The sequence below is a fragment of the Stegodyphus dumicola genome, chromosome 5, assembly GCF_044657685.1.
Source record: "Stegodyphus dumicola isolate Sdum_Otavi_A_Nest chromosome 5, ASM4465768v1".
Taxonomy (NCBI): Eukaryota; Metazoa; Arthropoda; class Arachnida; order Araneae; family Eresidae; genus Stegodyphus; species Stegodyphus dumicola.
In genome coordinates this window covers 201,736,646-201,757,510 of record NC_140772.1, presented here as the reverse complement: position 1 = coordinate 201,757,510, position 20,865 = coordinate 201,736,646, and the positions used below count along the sequence as shown (strand labels likewise).

General features: G+C 32.7%; 1 protein-coding gene across 2 annotated transcripts in view; it reads right to left on the bottom strand.

Moving 5' to 3' along the window:
- The window catches only part of LOC118187679 (cGMP-specific 3',5'-cyclic phosphodiesterase-like), an 883,923-nt gene that overhangs the window by 861,970 nt on the left and 1,088 nt on the right, over window positions 1-20,865 (bottom strand). The gene's annotated exons all lie outside the window — the stretch shown is intronic.

Here is a 20,865-nt window from a genome sequence, read left to right as displayed (position 1 = left end):
ATCCTTTTGAATACCTGGACCTGCTCGAAGAAGCTCGAGGATTAAGAAACAACGTTTTCATTTTTTCTGGAATATCATTAGACATTTACTTCCATTTTTTTATTTCAGGTGAGGCAATTTATGATACAGGAAATAATCAAAATGGGTAATTACGTAATATATCAATTTAATTTATAGCCCATATTTAGTTATCCGTATAATGGACAAATGAAGTTCGATCAAACGGCTGTGCTTACTTCATTCAAATGAATAATTTTGTTTCTTTATAAAGCACATTTTCAAAATAAGGATTGGATTATTTGACTTAGGTAATGCATACTGCCTAGGTTCCATCTCATTTTAAAATTACAGCTCTCTGATTTATTTCAGATTACGAATTAATTATCCAACCCAATCCAGTGACTTTCTAGATTTTTTCTTTCAGTTTCTGTTTTCTTTATCCTCGAATACAGTGGTACGAAAAATGACGGAAAACCTATACACATTTTCACTGGTTAGTATTCAATGCAATTTCTCATAGTTCTTCGTATACCAACTAAGGTGGTAAACAAATTCTTATTTCACTTGCTCTTGCATATTGGTAGAGTCTTTCGCAAACACGTTTTTAACGCACATGAGCACAAACTTTGCATCGTACCTTTCAATAAATAACTAGATGCAAAAGAAAAATGTCGCTATGAATAACATTCTTTGATCTAAAAGACTAGTACTGGAAAGTCAAGTTACGGAATACACTATGATTGACGCGACGCGCCTAGCGATAAGTTTAAGCATTCCCGGTGTGAATCATGTTTTCGGTTATAGAACTGAAAAGATTCTTCCTTCATTCGACGTATATCTTAGTAATATCCTCTTTTTATGCATAAAGTTACAGTCTGAAATCTGTATTCATTTTGAATAACCCGATTTCAAAAGATTCATAAATGTATTATAAACGGGTTTGGATTTTCAACGTTCCCAGAATAGCGCTTTGTTGTTATATCTGATGGCATAGCGCATTTTAAACAAAGCTTTCTTCAATACACACACACAGATGACAAGTTATTAGTTAAAAAGAATTAAAATCTTGTAAATAAAAGAGAATTAAAATACAGATTCAATATGTATGATATGTGTTATATGTATGATATGTGTTATATGTATGATACGTGTTATATGTATGACACGTGGAAGACGTAGACATATACATAAAGTAACTAGATGGTTGGTTGGTTGACTTTTAATGGCACAAAACTTTGAAGGTTATTATGCGCCAGACGAATGGTGAATAAAATCCAAAATGCACAAACACATTGTATCAGCTGAATTGCTGAAATGAACCTGTAATGCTGATGAAGGAATAGAGAAATGACTTTGAGAAATGCTCTAGCAACAGGTAAAGCAGGATAAAAGAAAAAAACTTCAAATCATACGGTAAAAAGGGATGTCTTTTAAAAATCTTATGAGGTTGATGTGAGGGTTTCTTCAAATGAGATCTGTTAAGTTAACATTCGTAGAGTTAAAATGATATTCACGTTTCTGACTAAATGCAAGACAGCATTAAAATGTGATTGACTGAAACGGGAACGTTGCAAGTGCCACAAATAGGCTCATTATCTCCTTTCAAGAGATACTGATGTGTCAGTCTGCAGTGACTAATTCGTAGGCGAGTGAGCAGTACATCCTCCTTTCGATTCCCTCTCGACTCCCACTACTCCGAATTGGGTGTTACCTGCCTTAATTTGTTCAGTGTCTGGCATTCCCAGAGTTCTGCCACTTGGACAAGATCTTTGTTCTGATGTAATTCGGTATGTCTGTAAAAGGGACACCATTTGCAGAGGTAATATCAGCAGATTTTGCTGCGACATCGGCGAGTTGTGTAAGTAACTAGATGATAAATATAAAAAGAGTAAAAATACTTTCAGTTAAAATAAGTTAAATATATAATACATTAAAACGAATGATGAAACCCCCCTCTCTAAAGCTGAAACGTATTAAAATTGGGAGAGGTAGAGAGAAAAAGCAATAATACATTGTACAAAATCTACGTATACTACAATAAATAAAAGAATCAGATACACAACTGTAAAATTAATTGCAACGTGCGTAAATAGGGTGCAGAAGCAGTTTGCTATTACGTAAACTGTTGCCGTATTTCCTTATATATATAAGTAACTAATATGCAATTACTAACATAAACAAAGAGTAGATAGTTTGATGACTTTATTTCAAAGTACAGATTACAAATTTGGCGCAAGGAGAAAAGTATTTCTAAAACAGTGAAATTATTTGCGTCAAACAGAATACTACGAATTTAATAAATACATGGCAATACACAAAAAAAAATCAAAAAGATTTTGGGCATTTGGAACCACAAAATGTCATCAAGAATAACTTAACAGAATGGTATTTGGATCGTGACAAAGCGTACTAAGGCTATCTAACCTATGGCAATTCTACCCAATATAAGGGAAGCCTTTCTCTGTCAAATGGTAGTAAAAGATCCATTGCTCTTCCTCATTGAAGTACACATTTTTTAAAGAATGTGGTTCAGTAAAATAATGAATCTATTTTGAGAATTGTGATTACAGTGTAATGAGTCTCTGGAAGAATATAGTTTTAAGTAACATTTTTGATAACCCTCAAAAGTTCCCATTTTTTGGTGTCATTTAAGATGTAGAATTTTCAGAATATTTTAGCCGACATTATTCTATTCTTTGGAAGTCAACGATCCCATGCTTCAAAATAACATAGAATTATAATTAAATCGGGAAATATTTTTATCTTTATTGCACTAGTTATCTATTATATTTATCAATATATTAGGCGTATCTATTATGTACTATTTATCAGTACTAGTTATCTTTATGTTGAATGTTTATCTATTATGTTTATTAGTTATCATATGTTTCATGTTGTAAGCAAGTATCAACGAGAGTATTTTTTATATACTATGCAACCAGTCTTTGTATGGCAGAGTTCAACTTTTCTGTTTTTAAATAAATTCCCGATACTGTCCTCGTGAGACACCGGGCGGAGTTTTTTCAGGACAGTTGCGGTATTCGGACAATACCCGAATAGTCTGTGTAAGCCGCTCCGGTGTCCGGATCCTGGTCTCACCTGTTACCTGTACTAGTTATCACACTGTGTGATATTAATGATGTATCTAAATATTCCTGAGCACAAAATTTATAAGAAGATTCATTTCAGATTATTCTGCAGTCGTGTGACATCACGATTTCTTCGGATTTAATGTTGATACTGACAGGAAAACGCTGAAATGGGATTTCTTGCCTACACCACTGAGAGACAGAAATGGAATGATTTTTTAAAATAGACCTTATCTTTGAAAGTTAGAAATGGCACATAACGTTTATCAGTGCATAGCTATGCAGTTAGTTTATAAACTGTTTTCACTATGAATAAAAATGAATCACATTGCATCCAAATGCAAAACTTAGACTGCTGGAACATTTTGACTAGATATTTTACTAAAGACTACTAGATATTTACCAAAGAATAAATAAAAAACATTTGTTGGTAAATAATTAAGTATTATGTATCGAAAGGGACTTAGTTATAGTACAGGTGAGAGGTGAATGTGGGTCCGGACACCCGGGCGGCTTACACAGACTAATCGGGTATTATCCGGATCCTGCAACGGTTTAGTGCAACACCGCCGGCGCTCCACAAGGGGAGTTTATTAAGATGCTACATATGCTGATGAAAACATTAGACTATAAATTTTATACACTGCTACACAGATACTAAGTAAATGAAATTTCACTGATAATTACGAATGCTGAAACAGATATTAAATTCTAATGCAGAATAATACAGATACATAGATGCTAAATACACTATTACATACTACACTGGTAATAAAAACGAATGTTGACACAGCTTCTAAATACTAATGCAAGTCATTACACATATCCAATAGATACTAAACTAAATACACTACTGCATACTGCACAGATACTTATGCAGCTACTCAGATACTATATTATATTGATAAATAGATGCTATATATATTATTACTTACTACACGGATATTAAATGCGGATGCAGACATAGATTCTAAATATTAATGCTAGACATTAGTCAGATATACGGATACTAGAGCAGACATTATTATAGTACAGAAGACTTTTCAATTAAGGATAAAGAAATCAAATTTGGTTTTTAGCAATTAAGAGAATACTTTTTATTTATTTTGACATTTTGTAGGAGGAGATTGGCTTAACCGTTTTTTACAAGTAAAGTTGACTAACTCTTCCAATGACAAACCGAAAATTGAAACCATTTTGACGTCATATACTATTTAGAATTTGTGGATATTTTCAATGTTTTGTATAGATACATTGTTATATTTATTTAGTTGTTTTAAGTGTTCTGCATTTATATACACAGGGTGTATCAGTACAGCGGTGACAAAGTTTCAGGAGAGATAGAGTACACCTAGACGATGGGAAATCACATAGCAATGCTTGGTCGAAAAAGCTTCCCTGGCACGGTAGTGACGACACAAAAGTCAAGAAAGAAAGGACACGAACGGGGTAAGAAAACATGTTTATTATCCGGAGTACAGCAAAATAAATAAATAAATAAATAATAAAGAGACTACGCCCGTCATCAAAAAAGGTGTTCGAAATTACGACCCGGACCCTGATGCAGGAACCGTGCGTCATGCATCTGCCATGCTATCCTCCATTCGTGATGCAGATCTTCCATGCGTCAAAGAAGTGAGGCCTGCATCACGGTCTGGGGTCGTAATTTCGAATACCTTCTTTAGTGACGATCGCTGTTTATTTTTGTTCTTATTTGTTCGTTTCTGCTGTACTAAATATAATAAAACATGTTTTGTTTCACTGTTTGTGTCCTTCCGTTTTTGTGTTTTGTGTCGTCACTACCGCACCAGGAAAGAGTTTCCGACCATGCATTTCTATGTGATTTCCCATCGTCTAGGTGTACCCTATCTCTCCTGAAAGTTTGTCACCGCTGTACTGATTCACCCTGTATATTTACGTTATGTCTTGTCTACTCTGTATATACATCTTATGGTCATACGTATAATATTGGGCACTACTCAGCAAACACGAAAACTACTGCGTATGAGTAGAACCTCTACCACTTTCATACTTATGTATCAATCTGCTGTTAATATACTTCCGATAAAGCGTCATGGGAAGTGTTGACATCTCCAAATAGTGGAAGACATGGACCTGCTTACCTCACTTGGGCATCAGGTACTACCGTCTTTCATCATCACCTGCCATGTACTATTTCATACTGTAACACTTTGCTTTTACAGTGGAGCTAAATTTTGGAGTTTGAGCTCTGCGTTTATTTTTTTACGACACACAATTTAACTGCTGGAACAAAATAAATATAGATTCGAATAGACTTATGGACATTTAATATAAAATAAATGTATGTTAAGGCCCCCCAAAATGGCAGCTAGATGCTTATGGGAGGGTTGCTTTTGTGAAGAACGTTCGAAGAAGCATTTGCTCATATTTATGTTACATATGCGAAGACTCTGAAAACCGCATTTACTTAAATTTACTTAACTGTTCGTCTGGATTTTAATCGTCATCCATGAATATTATTCAGAAGCCTTATCCGCGTGGCCACTGATGTATCCTTTCATGAACAAAGCATTTTGTTTTCTTTCTCCATCTAGTGAGGAAGATCGTTTATCCTAAATGGCTTGGAAAACTGCATTCACTTAACCGTTCATCCGGATCTGAATCGTCGTCCATTAACATATTCAGAAGCCTTATCCGCATGGTTACTGATGGATTCTTTCATGATCAAACCATTTGGTTTCTTTTTACATCTAGTGAGGAAGATCGTATATCCTAAATTGCTTGGAAAACTGCATTCACTTAACCGTTTGTCGGGATCTGAATCGTCGTCCATAAATATTATTCAGAAGTCTTATCCACATGGCCACTGATGGATTCTTTCATGATCAAAGCATTTTTTCCCTTTCTCCATCTAGTGAGGAAGATCGTTTATCCTAAGATGCTTGGAAAATTAAGAGTAATTCTGTATATTAAAAAAGCCACTGAATGCTTATATATAATTCACAAAAGTATTAAAAAAATGTGAAGCGCTTAACGTCAAACCATCCGAGAAGTATGACGCGCTATTAAGTTTTCCGACGCCATTTGTTTGTTTGAATATGGAAAAGTACACAAGGCCTATATATCCAAGGAAATATGGCCTTTTAAGCGAACTGTCTAGTATTTACGGGACAGAAGCGAAGAGACACTAAACCGTCTATGAAGTCAACCTTTTCGCAAGAATTCAAAACTGGATTGTACTAGCAATGTTTAGCGATGAATTGCCATAGGCCAGTTGCCAGCTTCGTTCGCTACTCAGGAAGCATGTAAAATTCGCGTACCGCATGCGGCCTTTGACTCATTTTTTGCGGTTGACTCTAAGAAAACAACAAAAATACATAATTATAATACATTAATAAAAATGGAATTTCCCGCAATATCAAGGTATACATAAAACATCAGGTGTCAAACCGGACTTAACAAAAATATTCTCAACAAAAATATTTTTTCCCTGAGACAGGTTCTCAACAAAAATATTTTTAACGTTAATTGAGAATGTGCTAGCCCATTAGAGATGAAATTAACAGAAATTCAGTGCAAATAAACTCTAAAAGAATATTCAGTGATGTAGAAATTTAAAAATACTTGCCTGTAGTTCTCAGACAACCGCAAATTTGCATCCTGCGTGATTTTCATATTGGGCAGTAATATCAGTGTAAACAACTTTTCTTACGAAAAGAAAAAAAGGCCTCGGCGTGATTCAGGTCACCAGACATTATGTAACCTCTGTTTTGAAAATAGTTAGTGCGAGTTAGATATGACCACACAGAAGCTGATTTGGGGGGAAAAGATGCTAAGTATTGGAACAGAACAGCAGGTATAGATCTACTCCTAGGATTTTTGTACGTTCCTTCTATGTTTTAAGGAATTACGATGTTACAGAACATTTAATGTACCTATTCACTTTTCAAATATATCCTCAAGCATGAAAATGGACTTTGCTTTCTCTTGCGGCCTACTTCAGGTACTAAGTTTACATCAAGTACTTTGCCTGATATATTGTATTACTGAAACCTTCTTAGACTTTTTGCCTAATTTGCAATCTGTACTAAGTTACAAAATGTTTTCCGTATTACCTATGTTTGCACCTGTTTACCAGTTACTTACTTATGTTTGTGTTAGAGCAAAGCAACTGAAAATTTTATATGAAGAGTAGATGTTTACGATTTTAAACTTGTTCTTTTATTCAGTTCAGAAACTACAGACCAGATAAAGTATATTACACCATTTTGATCTCATTTTGAATATGCCTCTCATCTAAGCCATATATAAGGTTATATTAACAAACTTGTTGTCAGATAAAATTAGCACTGTTTGTATCACATAAACACAACTGCAGTATGAAGAGTAATTAAGTTTTTAATTGGCAATCTATAGCGACTGAACTACTTTATGACTTTGTTAATCAGCACATCATTCTATCTTATTTCAAGAGTTATTGAAAACATTTGAAAGAGATTCGTTGTTCCAGGAGGCTATTCCAGGAATTCCATTAGTTCGTGTAGTTCGATTTTGTGTAGCTTTTATTGCTATCTGAAGAGCTGTAAAAGTTATTTAAACCAATAACAGTAATAACAACAATAATATCACAAAATGATTTTCCTGTCTTATGGGGCCTAAATTTCAACCTTTTTTAAATAGCTATGGCTTTCTTCCTCTCAGCTATCCGTTTAAAATATCGCACAATTACATTTCTAAACATTATAGAAACTGGCGAAGTATTTGACTTAATTTTAAACCTAAGTGTTTTGTTTTGCAAATGCCACCATAAATGAACAGGAAAATTTAGTTATGATGAAGCACACTCGGACAAATTTGTATGAGAAGAGTATACGCTTTCATGGAAACTTTCGATACCCCTAGCTATATTACAAACAAAGAAACCCACTAAAACCACATACTGCAGCTTTTTCGATCATCAGAAACAGAACCTTAAGTAAACTTCTAGTGTTTCTCGACTTTAAATACTCCAGCCCAAGACGACCGTATGTCTATCAGAAAGTCTGGATTTGTTAGCTGATGACGAAACAGGTAAAGGCTATCTGCTCCCCGGAAAGGAGCCTTTCGTGGACGACTTTCCAAGAGAAAATGGCTTACAGTCAAATCATACATAAAGAAAACACACAAACTCATGCAACTCGTCCGTTTGCTGCGTTATAAACTTAAATCGAACTATTAGTGGTCAGCGGATTTACAGCTTACAGAAGGACAGAGAGAAAAAAAAACGATGAATTTTTTTATGGTATTATCACGCTATTTTTGGCATTGCTCAAATTTATGAACTTTCTAATTTCTAGATATAATAGATGAGGATAAAAACCGCTGAACACCGGAAGTTTAAGCCAAATCTTGACGGACGGTTTTGTTAGCATGGACGTTTCCGTGTTTTCCCCCACATGTTAAATGAATGTGAGTCATTTTCCTTCAGAGAAAACCTCCACGAAGGCAGTACTCCTCTTAGGCAGGTAGCCCTAGAATGCTTTATCGTAATCTAATAAATCCAATCCAATCAAGATCTTGCCATTTTAGCTTCATGATTACTTTGTAAATCAGTTCGCAATGAGAAAATTGCGAAGAAACTTCGTATCTGAATGTTTTAAGTGCACTTCGATATATACACTTAAGAATTTCGTTAAAACGACTTTGCTTTTTACATGTATGACTTTACACTCATGCGATTTGAATTCTAAAGAAGAAATCAGAGATAGGCATAAAACGAGAAGATGCTAAAAAGTTTAATTTATAAGCAATGTTTTAATCTAGGTTTTAAAAACGATCTTTTTAATCGACCTTTTTATATGAATAGGCCATTTCTCTTCTGAGTAAATCCTCTTCTTTTCGTTGGAATTTTCTCTATGATACTCTGACGCCAAGCAGGAGGACAGCTTCATTTTTAAGAGCATCCTTTTATAGCCACTGAAGGAGATAAAAGGTGGGAACTTAAAGCAGTTTGTACAGGAAGCACTTCATGAAGTTTTATATTCTGTTTTGTACGAATTACTAAAGCTTCTCGATGCTATCATTTAAATACCTTTGACACCCTTTATTGCTTTATTGCACTAATATACCGATGAACTCTGAATTGGATCCAGACTCAGACTTCTTTGATCCAGTTTGCCATTTAATATGGCTGGAATGGAACATAAATATATCAGTCAACAAATTTAAACGTTTATCTAATATTGCTCGTAAATGAGAACATAGTATATAAAATATTATTTAAGCTGTTTTTGAAACCACTGTACAATTCAATTTTAAAATCATTCCAAGCACTAAAAAATATAATTCTTCTTATAGTGCAAATAGAAATTTTCATTTCAACTCCTGACTTTGAAATTTCTTGAGAAGTTTCTTTGGTTAGCTACTTGAATGAGAGATCTCAAACCTGCGGCACCGAAGCAATTTTATGCCGCCCGTGAGGACATTTCACTCACGTGATTTTGTAAATATGATGCCAAAATATGAAGATTGATAATGTTATTAAAACAACTAAAACAGCAATATTTATCCGCGGAAAAACTGCTCTGGATCATATTGCTGGAAAGAAACTTGTAAGGTTTATTATTATTTTGCATAACCAATTACTTTATGATTTAGATCTTTACTGTCACCTCCGCTTTCCGTTTCCGTACCAGAATGAACATTAGTTCGAAAGTACTTATGTCTAGGGTTTTGGATTGTAACAGAGTGTGTTTCTGCTTTCGAGGCCACGTTACTAGGTTCACCAGCCTCTGGTAAGATTATAATTTTTGGGCTTTGCATTATTGCTGCCAGCATTTAAATTGTTAAGCCGGTGAGAAGGCTAAGCCAATTTCGAGTTAAATGATTTGCCTAGTCTTATACTACTAGGCTTAGCTTTAAATTTGAATTTCACTGTTACTCTAAGTTACATGGCCACAAGTGGTGGCTTTAAGTACGAGTAATGTGATTATGTTAAGTTCTGATTTAACAAAAGCTTCGCTTTAAACCTTTTGAAGACTATAGCTCTTTTCAGTTGAAGCGATAATTCACTCCAATTCTGTTAGGAGTTTGATAGTATTTTATGCTACCAAGGACACCAAACTCTATAAACTGAAAACAACTAGAGAGAAACTATTTAGTATAATGAGGTGAGGTAGTCGAGGAACTGTATTAAAACAGTGTCTTGGTTTAATAACTGAAATCAAAATTTCCATACAAAAAAATAAATAAATTAATTAATGAAACCATCGAAGATTTCTATAATGATATAAGGATAACAGATTTTGCATTTCTCGCTGACAAATAGCTTCAAGGAAAGTATATGTACTTATCACTGACATGTACGCTTGACATAAAGTTACATTGCAATTACGGGAAACATAACTTGAATCAAAATATTTTGTACATTTTATACATATTTTGTACATTTTATACATATTTTGTACATTTTATACATATTTTGTACATTTTGTACATTTAAATCCTGTCCTGTTATTTCAAATGAAAAATATCTAAAATATGCAAGAAAACTAGCAGCCACAGTCATCAGTCCAGTATACAAAGCATTGAATGAAAAAATGTTGCTCAAAACCCATTTCTAAATGAATGAAACTATTCAAAATGATGCGATTTCATCAAAAACGATAAAATTAAAAAAATCTGATTCGAATTTTGAAAAAATCGCTTTGCTTGTCTAGATGCACCTATGTACCAAATTTCGTAACCCTGGGTCTAGAAACTTACGCGTAGCACGAACAAAAGACACACAGAGTCTTTTTTTATTATATGTAGAGATTTCATATTTTGTAAAACTTTAATGAAGTTTTTATTAACAAACTCAAAGATTTCAAAGCGAGCAATGGCAACGTTGTACGAAAAAAAAAAAAAAAAACCTTTTTGTCTCCAGCGCGTGAGACTGTGTACCGGAACTTCTAAAGATATGCTCAATTTAAAATAATTTGGCGATATTGCTCTTGAATTGAATTTTATGGTTTACACAAATTTCATGGTAACACACAAAACGTTAAAAAAAGCCCCTTTGGACGTGATTTAAAATCTGAAACCTTTTAGAATTTTTTTATTGTATTACTCTTATTTTATTTAATTGTAAATTTTTTTAGCAAAATATTAGAAAAGTTCAAGATTCGAATCCATACGAATACCGAAAAAGAATTAAATAAATAAAAAATAAATAACGTTTTATTTAAGATTGTCGGAAAAGAAATGGCTATCAAATGAGTGAACTGATACAAAAATTAATTCAAAGACAAATTCTATCGCAAAATTCGAGTAAATATTTATTTAAATCCGCCATGATATGTATCTAACAACTGAAAGAAATGCTCTTGTGGAGGACTTTTCTTTAAAACTTTGCGCGTTTTTACGTCACACATGAAGAATACTACAAACAATTCTTGCAGGCAGCCAAAACACAGCGATTTGCAACCAGGTCTAACTAGTAGTGTTCAACCACCTTACCCACTCGACTACCGGTTAGCTTCAGATGTTTTAATTAAAATTTGTTACGACATGAAACCATGCTCCTTATAATGAATAAATGCACATTATTGAAGAAATTTAATACAACTGGGTAAATGAAAATATTTATCTACAAATTACTTTCGCCTATCAATAGTTATTTTTTAATTATTATTATTAGAAACTAAAATTTTCTTTTAAAATACGTCTAGTGAATCTAATCGATTCACAAACGTTATAGCTTGTTAACTCTCCCTGTGCTTTTAATGCTTCGGCTAACACCCAGGGCTTTTTCCAGTGCCTTTTTAAACCCGAATAGCCTTCCAAATATCTATCGAATTCCCTCTTTCCGGAAGAGCTTTCCTCTAACTGAATGGCAATGGAAACTAGCAAATAAGAAATAATGAACAACCTTTCTAAGGAAATAAATTAAAAGGGTGGAAGGTAATTAACATTTATTAGTTCTTTATCTGCTTGCTATACTTTCTATAAGATGGCGTTAATCCTTTGCGCTTCGCTACCCTTACAATAAAGCATAGTAGCATGGGTCGACATTACGGCGATTTAGCTATTATTTTGGGTTCGTGACTACAGTAAAGGGGAGAGAGTGGGGAACTGCTGCCAACACTCATCGGCTTTAACCTTTTGGGGTAGTAATAGCACCGACGGTTAATGGTAATGGATTCCATAAAATGCACATACTTTAGTAAAAGTATTATACATTAGCAGCTAAAAATAATAATAGGCCTAGTAGCATCCGATTCATTGAACATTATTGGTAGTTCAGAACCGGGTTCGACTGGTTGCACGGTCGTTTTAGTGATTTTCCTCCATGCGTAACGTGTATACGAGCTATTTTTCCTCAGAAAGTCCTCCACGAAGGCATTGCTCCCCTTGCGTGCTTTTCTATAATTAACTGAAACCAAATCTCACAACAATAGGATGATCATATCTCGTAATCACCAGCCAAGCGGCCTAAAAAACAGGGTCGAGGAATGCGAGTTAATTTTGTAAGCGAATCAATCATAACCCAGAATCATTATCAAAGATACACAGAGGTTAATTTAGCTCTTCTTTTTTTTTTTCTTTACCTTTTTTTTTTTTTTTTTTTTTTTTTTCGTGTGTGTGTGTGTTTTTTTCCTGCAATCAGACATTGGTTTCAAAAGCGACATATCGCTAAAAACAGTGATAATTGTTCAAGTGGAATCAAACACAGAGTGAGCCGCGTATCTGTGTTATTTGAACACTTCCACAAAAACTCCTCAACATTTTTTATCAAAAGTTAAACGGAACTTCCTTAAGTATTCAAAGAAAAGATGGACACGTAAAATGATGCATAGCTGATGTGAAAATTATATATGCTCGAAATGCTTTGCAATTCTTGAATAAAGTTTTAAACGTATAATTGGTCTTGAGGTCTTGTTTAAGCGTATAATTGACCTCAAGCCCTTTTGGTCTTGAGGAAGACTAAATTTTTTTCTATTTCGGTTTCATTCACTAATTCACTGAAACCGTGATTAACCAAGATTTCGCTTAGCGGAACGTTCCTTAACCGAAAAGAATAAACTGAGACTACATCGACAAAAAACATAATCTATTAAAAATGACATCGTGGTACTTTTGTGCGCAAAAATACGCTTTAAAATCTTCGTCTTTAATTTTTAAGTACTTAATTTTTAAGTACATTGATGGATTATAATATTAAAACTTTGGCTATAGTTTATTTATTTGATAGTGATAAACGAGGTCTATCTGCCTAAGGGCAAAGATGCGTTAGTGGAAGGCTCTCATCGGAAGCTGAGCGGTAAACACTGGTAGTTCGACCTAAATTTAATTCCAGGCGAACGGGTTTGGGCTTCATGACCGTTTCGGTGTTTTCCCCCATGACGACGTGAATACGAGAGTTTCCTTAGAAAGTCCTCCGCGAAGGCATTCCTCTCCTTATGCAGACAGCCTTGCCTCAAATAAACCAAAGCAAACTTTCGTGGAGGACTCTCTAAGAGAAAATAACTGTATCCACGTTACACATGGAGAAAATCAAGAAATATCCCATGCATCCAACCCGTTCGCCTGGAATCGACCTCATCTCTTTCATCTACAAAAATGAATAATCTACTTAAAAAAAAAAAGAAAAAAGAAACATTGAAGGCTTTAAATAAATTTTAAGTAAATTGCGCAGTGCATCCTAAGTGAATTTTTCGCGTTTTAAAAGTACTGGCCCATTTTTGGGACATTCAAAATGACGAATAAAAATCTGCCAAATGTTCTTTGTTCTACATTAAAAATAAAATTTGTATTGATACGTAACACATACGGATTACATTTCTACTGATTTAAATAAGAAATGTTCTAAAAAGGAAAATTTTCAAGTTTTTAAGTTCAAACGTTTAAGAAAAGCAGTTTTTTCAAAACGATGTGAGCAACAATGTGCCATTTATCTTTTATAAGAAAACATTTCTCTTTTGTAAGAAAACAGACTTAATGTCGCCCAACAGGGATTCTGTTTAATAACTCTAACTTGGGCTCTAACTGCCATACCAAAGGGTCTGGGTTTGAATCCCGGAGAAGGAATGGTTGTTTGGAAATGTATAGTGTCTCTGCAGTATAGGGGTACTCTAAATATGCGGCAAGCCGAAAGTCCTTTCGAGAGATTGGTGGTAGAAAACCCGAGTAGAAGCCCTCAGATCTGTCCATCAAAATGGGGGAAGGGCAAAACTGAGCAAAGTCATTCTGTCGCCTGTATGGTGCTCAAGGCTCTTGCCAACGACAGGCGCAATGTTGCACTCCTTGCCAAGATGAATTTTGTAGCCTTGTTCTGATGCTTCTGTCAGACAAGTGAGATAAGCCACAACAATAACAAAACTAATAACTGATTATTCGATAAAGGTATCTTTTCTAAAATTGCTAAAAAAAGTATAATTCGGATAAAGAGATTATTCTGTATGAAACTCCCATTTATCTGTCACACCTCTTTTTCTTTATAAAAGGGAAAAATACAACGTAAAAACTAAGCAAAACCTAGTCCATAAGCGCGAAAAAACAGCAACAATTAGTGGTAATAATGTAAAACAAATTTAAAAACAAATACGTTTAAAATTCATCTCATGTTAGGTTTTTCTCCATGTATAACGTGTATCTGAGCCATCCATGTGTAACGTATATACGAGACAGTTTCCCTTATAAAGATCTCCACGAAGGCATCCCTCCTCTTAGGCAGATAGCCCTAGGGTGCTAGGTCATAATCAACTAAATTGCAGACCGTACTTTTCCCATACTCAGCTCGGAACAAACATATGAAAAAACGAAAAACCAAAAATCAGAAGCACAAAGAGAAACTGCAAGAAAAGGAAGTAAAACATACGAAAAACAAAAAAACAAAAAAAAAAAAAAAAAAAAAAGAAGAAGAAAAAGAAGAAATTTACATCTTTCGCCGCATCGCCATCAGGGGTTGATGCAACGAAAGGTGTAAAGAAAACAGCCTGTTTCTGAACCAACAAAAACACTAAGTTTAAAACTTTAAATTATCTTAGAGAAAACCACCAAAGTAATCTGTTTCTATATCAGCCCTTGCAGGCCGAAGTAAATGATTGCAAAATAATAGCTTCAAAAAAAAAAATAAATAAACATTTTTTAATGCAAAAACCAAAACATACGTAAATTTTAAAACCCCAAGGCCGTGTTAAAGACTAAAAAAATTACAGCACCGAAATCGCAAACAAGTGAAAAGCGTAGTCTAATAATAGGTTTAGGTAGCCAGAGTCCAAAAACATGCAAAACAGAAGTGAATCAACATATGAAAAAAATAAACGAAATTTTGATAAAAATAATAATTTTGATAAAAAAATAAGTAAAAAAAAAGAGTTAGTTCTTAAAATCTGTGACATTATAGCAACAAAATTTTGAAATGAAAAACGTATATTAGAGTAACAAAAGTTTAGAATTGGAAAAAATGCATCCGACCTATTTCTTTATACACACACACAAACATATATATATAGGTTTTTGTTATATTAATATAAATTATAATAAATACAACTATACGATTCCGTTTGAAAAATATGGCATATATAACAGCTATCCATATCACATAGAAAATTTTATTTTTTGAATTTGTGTATAAGCATAATATTTAAACTGTCTGTATATGTCGCATTTGGCTACACGGTAAGTACATGGTAAAGGGGTGAATGAGAAAGGGTTTCAGTCATACACAGAATGTAGTCATACACATAAATAAAGTAAGAATGTTATTGTAATAAACTTAATTTATTAAAACTGAATTTCAATATGTTTAATAAAAACTTACTAAATACTGGCCAAAAAGTAAGGAAAATTAGAAAAAGCTAAAAAGATAAAAATCTTCACTCAATTCGGGCTATAATTGAAACTTTTGAAAAGAGTTGGCCCTTCATTAGTAAAAGGAAAGAATCCAGTATTGATTATACACATTTTTACAAATATTTACAAGATAATCCCTTACCACTTCAATATCCTCCATTACCCTCCGGTTAAGATTCAAGGCAATATTATCATACCATAAAGAGACAAAAAATTATACAGAAAAGTTAATGCCTGCCTTTTTAATATATAAATTAATAAATTGTGCTGAGACTTGGTTAACTGGAAATTCCTCTTATCATATAATTTAATTTTGCTGTGTTTAATTATGAATAGGTCTAAGTTTTCAATAGTATCTTGATTAGTATTAGTTTTATTAAGTGTTAAACTATTTGGATAAACTTTTAATTGTTCAAAAGCAGAACTATTATTGAAAGTTATAATATCATCAATGTATCTAAATGTATTTGCAACTAACTTTAATTCATTCTTATTCAAACTTAGTTGGAATTAGAAAAAAGAAATAGGTTACAGATTTGTGTAGAACTATTTGCTCCCATTGGTATTCCTCTCACTTGCTGAAAGTTCTTATTATTGAATTTAATGTAGTTATTAAATAACTAGAAAGCTCGGCGGTCATACGAAATGACCGCTGTTCTAGATATTATAAATTGATTATAAACATATGATTGCTAATGCAAACAAATGTTCATGTTCCCCCTGACACGCTCAATTTGCGTTCAGCTGAAAATTCAGTTTAAAATACAATGTCCGTATAAAATCGAGCAAAATTTTAAACTCTTTACGCGAAAGGATGTTTAGCATCGGAGTTTGGGTAAACCTACCTGATGAGATGTACTACGCACAACTCGTTAGTTGGTTTCGTCATCTTTAATTTCTCAACATTTCCAAGTTTCTAGATTTTTCATATGTAAATATAGTTAAATGCATAATAAGCAACAAAAAATTATGTGTATTGAATGAATAAAAAATATTTAAATGTCCTTAAATACAATGATAATTTAATTAAAACAATGATAACTGCATGTATGGTATCATTGTATATAGACTATTTGAATGTCATGGCAACTTCACCCCATTGGATAGTATAGTTACATAAGCAACCAATAAACTGTCAGCGACAAACAGACACTTAAGCCGCATATAATAAAGAAATGCACGAAATATTTGTGAGCTACTTTTAAATTAATTATTTACATTTTACACCGTTAGATATTCTTTGTCTTGACAGTACTTGCATTTAGTCAAACCTTTTCTTATTTTTAAGAAACAAAGTTATTTTTTACGTTACTCTAAACAAGCTGATTGTCAAGTAAAGCAAAATTATTCTTAGTGAAAGCTGAACGTAATGCAGTTTTAAAACATGAAATTATTGTACTTCTAATATCGTACAACGATCTTTATTTAAACCTTTGTATCTTTTTTGTTACTAGACAACAATTTAGAAAGATTTTTCTAAACATAAGGACTATGTTTCTTTGGTTGATTTCAATAAATAAAAAACTATAATAAAATGATATACTTTAAAAATGCCTGATTTTGACTATACTTGTTTTAAAAAGAAGAATACGCTGAAAGAATAAGAAATAAGCACAGCGCAAAGTATAGAATAGATAAAGATGGCCGACAACATCTGTTTAAACAACTTTCCACCTCTATTGAAGCACTTTTCCAAATAAATTTTAACAATACGAATCAAACAAACGGAAGTATCGAGTTGGCGCATAAATCTTTCTGTAGGTATTTCTGCGAACAGAGGAGGCATAAAATGCATTTTATGACAATATTTACTCTGCTTTCACTTAGCTTTACTATGAAATCGGTGAAACCTGTTATCTAATGATATTTACAGAAGAAAAATATATTTTATAAGAAGCTTTTTCTTAGCAAAATTTTCCCATATTTATCGTTTGCATTAATCAAAGAATGAAGAAGTATAAAAATAAAAAGCTAAAGATTAAGAATAAATAAATGACAAATTTGAACTTTATAAACGTGAAGTAAAAATGGAAAAGATACTTTTCGAACGTTAAAAATACTGTAAAACTTCCTCATGGAAGGAACTCGGTCTGTAAACCAGTCGTCTGAAAATAACTCATGTTCATTGACGAATCGTAAACTGGTTTGAAACTGCGTTACGTAAAATCAAAGGCATGCATGAGTATGAGTATATATTTTGTTTTTCACTGCAATCTGTTTCCAAAATTGTAATTTTAATTTTGTGAAAGGAAGTATTTTCAGCTTTATTTCATTAAAAAAAACTAAGAAAATTTTCCCATTTTGATGGAGAAAAAATGATTTTCAAAAGAGTAAAAATAAGAATTTTCAATAAGATTCGGGTTAAGCTTATTATTACTAGTAATCGTACTAGCAAGTTTTACTCTTATTTACTGAAAAGTAAATTGACGGAACTTCATTATAATTAATTATTTATGTACTTAATTTTTAGATAAATTTCTTATTAGCAAGTGAATGAAAATAATTATATCCAAGAAACTAAAGATTAATGTAAAATGTTGAAAGGCGGCCTAACCGCCAGATTGCTAGCAACGACTAAAATGACTTCCTAACCCTGTAGTGCCATTAACTTAGTTTGGCGGAACACGTTAAGTAAAGTAAACATACATCTATTTGCCAAGCTTACCATATATATCTGCTTAAATCTATCTTATCATATCTACCGTATCTATTTGCCAAGCTTACCATACATATCTGCCTAAATAAATGCTGCTTGAGAATCACATTTGATTTATTTTTAAATTAATATCGATTAAATATAATCTTTTTCTTACTGTGTTCAATTACATATGCATATCTAATTAAATAAAGGGATATACATGCAAATTTTTAATGATAAGATAAAGAAAAATAAATTGCCATGCAAATTTCGGGAAGTAATGAATTAGACTTTCTACTAAAATTCCCATTTCTCTATTTCCTAATTCCTGTAGATTTATCAGCGTATGAAATTCATACGACAAGTAAACTCAAATGTGTGTATTTATGTGTGTGTATTTAATTACGGCAAAGCGCACTAGGGCTATCTGCCTAAGGGGAGGGATGCCTTTCGTGGAGGACTTTCTAAGGGAAACTGGCTCGTATACACGTTACACATGGGGAAAACCACGAAAACACCCATGCAGCCAGCCCGTTCGCGGGATTCGAACCTCGGACCGAACTACCAGTGTTCAGCGACTTTACCGCTCGGCCGCTGGTGGGCTAAACTCAAATGTAATTCAACTAAGTGAATAACTTATATTTATATACTCATAGTTTTACGGACAGGCTAATAATTCATTTATTAGCCTGTCCATTATAGTCCTGTTTTCAAGCTGAACGTAATGCAGTTTTAAAACATGAAATTATTGTACTTCTAATATCGTACAACGATCTTTATTTAAACCTTTGTATCTTTTTTGTTACTAGACAACAATTTAGAAAGATTTTTCTAAACATAAGGACTATGTTTCTTTGGTTGATTTCAATAAATAAAAAACTATAATAAAATGATATACTTTAAAAATGCCTGATTTTGACTTTCTTCTGATAGTTCTTTTTACCACAGCTATGCCTAATTTACATTCTTGTAATAAATTCATTTCTGGCATTCTGAGCATTTTCCCTCCGAATAAACATAAATTTCAGGTCTGGAGTAAAGTTTCTCAAACTTTATTCATTCAGCTCAAATCCGAAAATTTGTGAGTGTTATTTTAGAACGATTTCGCTGTTCTTGTGACAGCCTCATTTGATTAAAAAATTTTTGGTCGTAAACTGTAGCGTAGTTATAAATAAATCATCATAACTTATATGACTCAACGTATTTTTATATAAGTTACTTATATAAAACTCAGTAGATTAAAATGAATTTATTCGAGTAGTTGGCACCGTTCATTATTGAGTAATAAAGCGTCAATTTAATTACATTATCAATACTTAGTCAATAACGCATCCATTTAATTACCTTAAAAGGCATAAATCATGCAGTGCTGTTAAAATTGACTGGAAATTTGATGGATTTCAAATAGTTAATGAATTACGATTAAAAGAAAATTGCACAAGTATCAAGAAATAAGAGTTGATACTATACAACAGCTTTGAGTTATTTCCCAATAAACAGGTATTAAAAGAAGGCACATATAAAAATAAAAATATAATTACTCAATTTTCAAAAACAAATTTTCATATGCTATTGCAATTCGTAATAATGACACAACACCTAGTTCGAGATTAAGTAGTTTATATAGAAAACAAATTTAATATGTCCTATAAAGCAATAAATTTCCTGACACAAAGCGATTTCGATTTTTTTTAATTTAACTTTTATTTAATTTTTGAGTTACGAAACATCAACTAGTAACATTATATAATTTAAACGTTGATCAGGACTTAAGTTTGATTAGAATCCTCACACTCACCATTGTTTTGTCTCTTAATATACAAGTAGGCAAAGCTTGTATCATGATTTTACAAGTATCAGACATACAGCCCTAGATCACAATGTACTAATTATATAAAGAAAACTCATGCATTGCTTTAAAGTAGGGGTTCTCAAATTTTTCAAACTTTGTACCACATAAATATGAAACAAAAGTATATGTACCACCATAAAAGCATTTCACCATTGAAATCAATGCATCCTGAATGCAGTATGTAGGTATAATCATATAATAAAACCCTTTAAATTTATATTATTTAATTATATTCGTAAAGAAACTTTTACATTACAATAAAATGTAAATAAGTATACTACGAGTATATATATATATAAATTGTGGTAAACAGTGAGTAATAACACATATACTAAGCAAATAATATAGCTGTAGTGCAAAGCAAAGAAAACACCTGAGTCACGGAACTAATATTGACAAGATACGTTTAAAAAATATATACAATGTGTCTTGTTGACAGTTTAGATATTACAAGGTTTAAAAAAAAAATGGTGAATGTTGTGAAATTT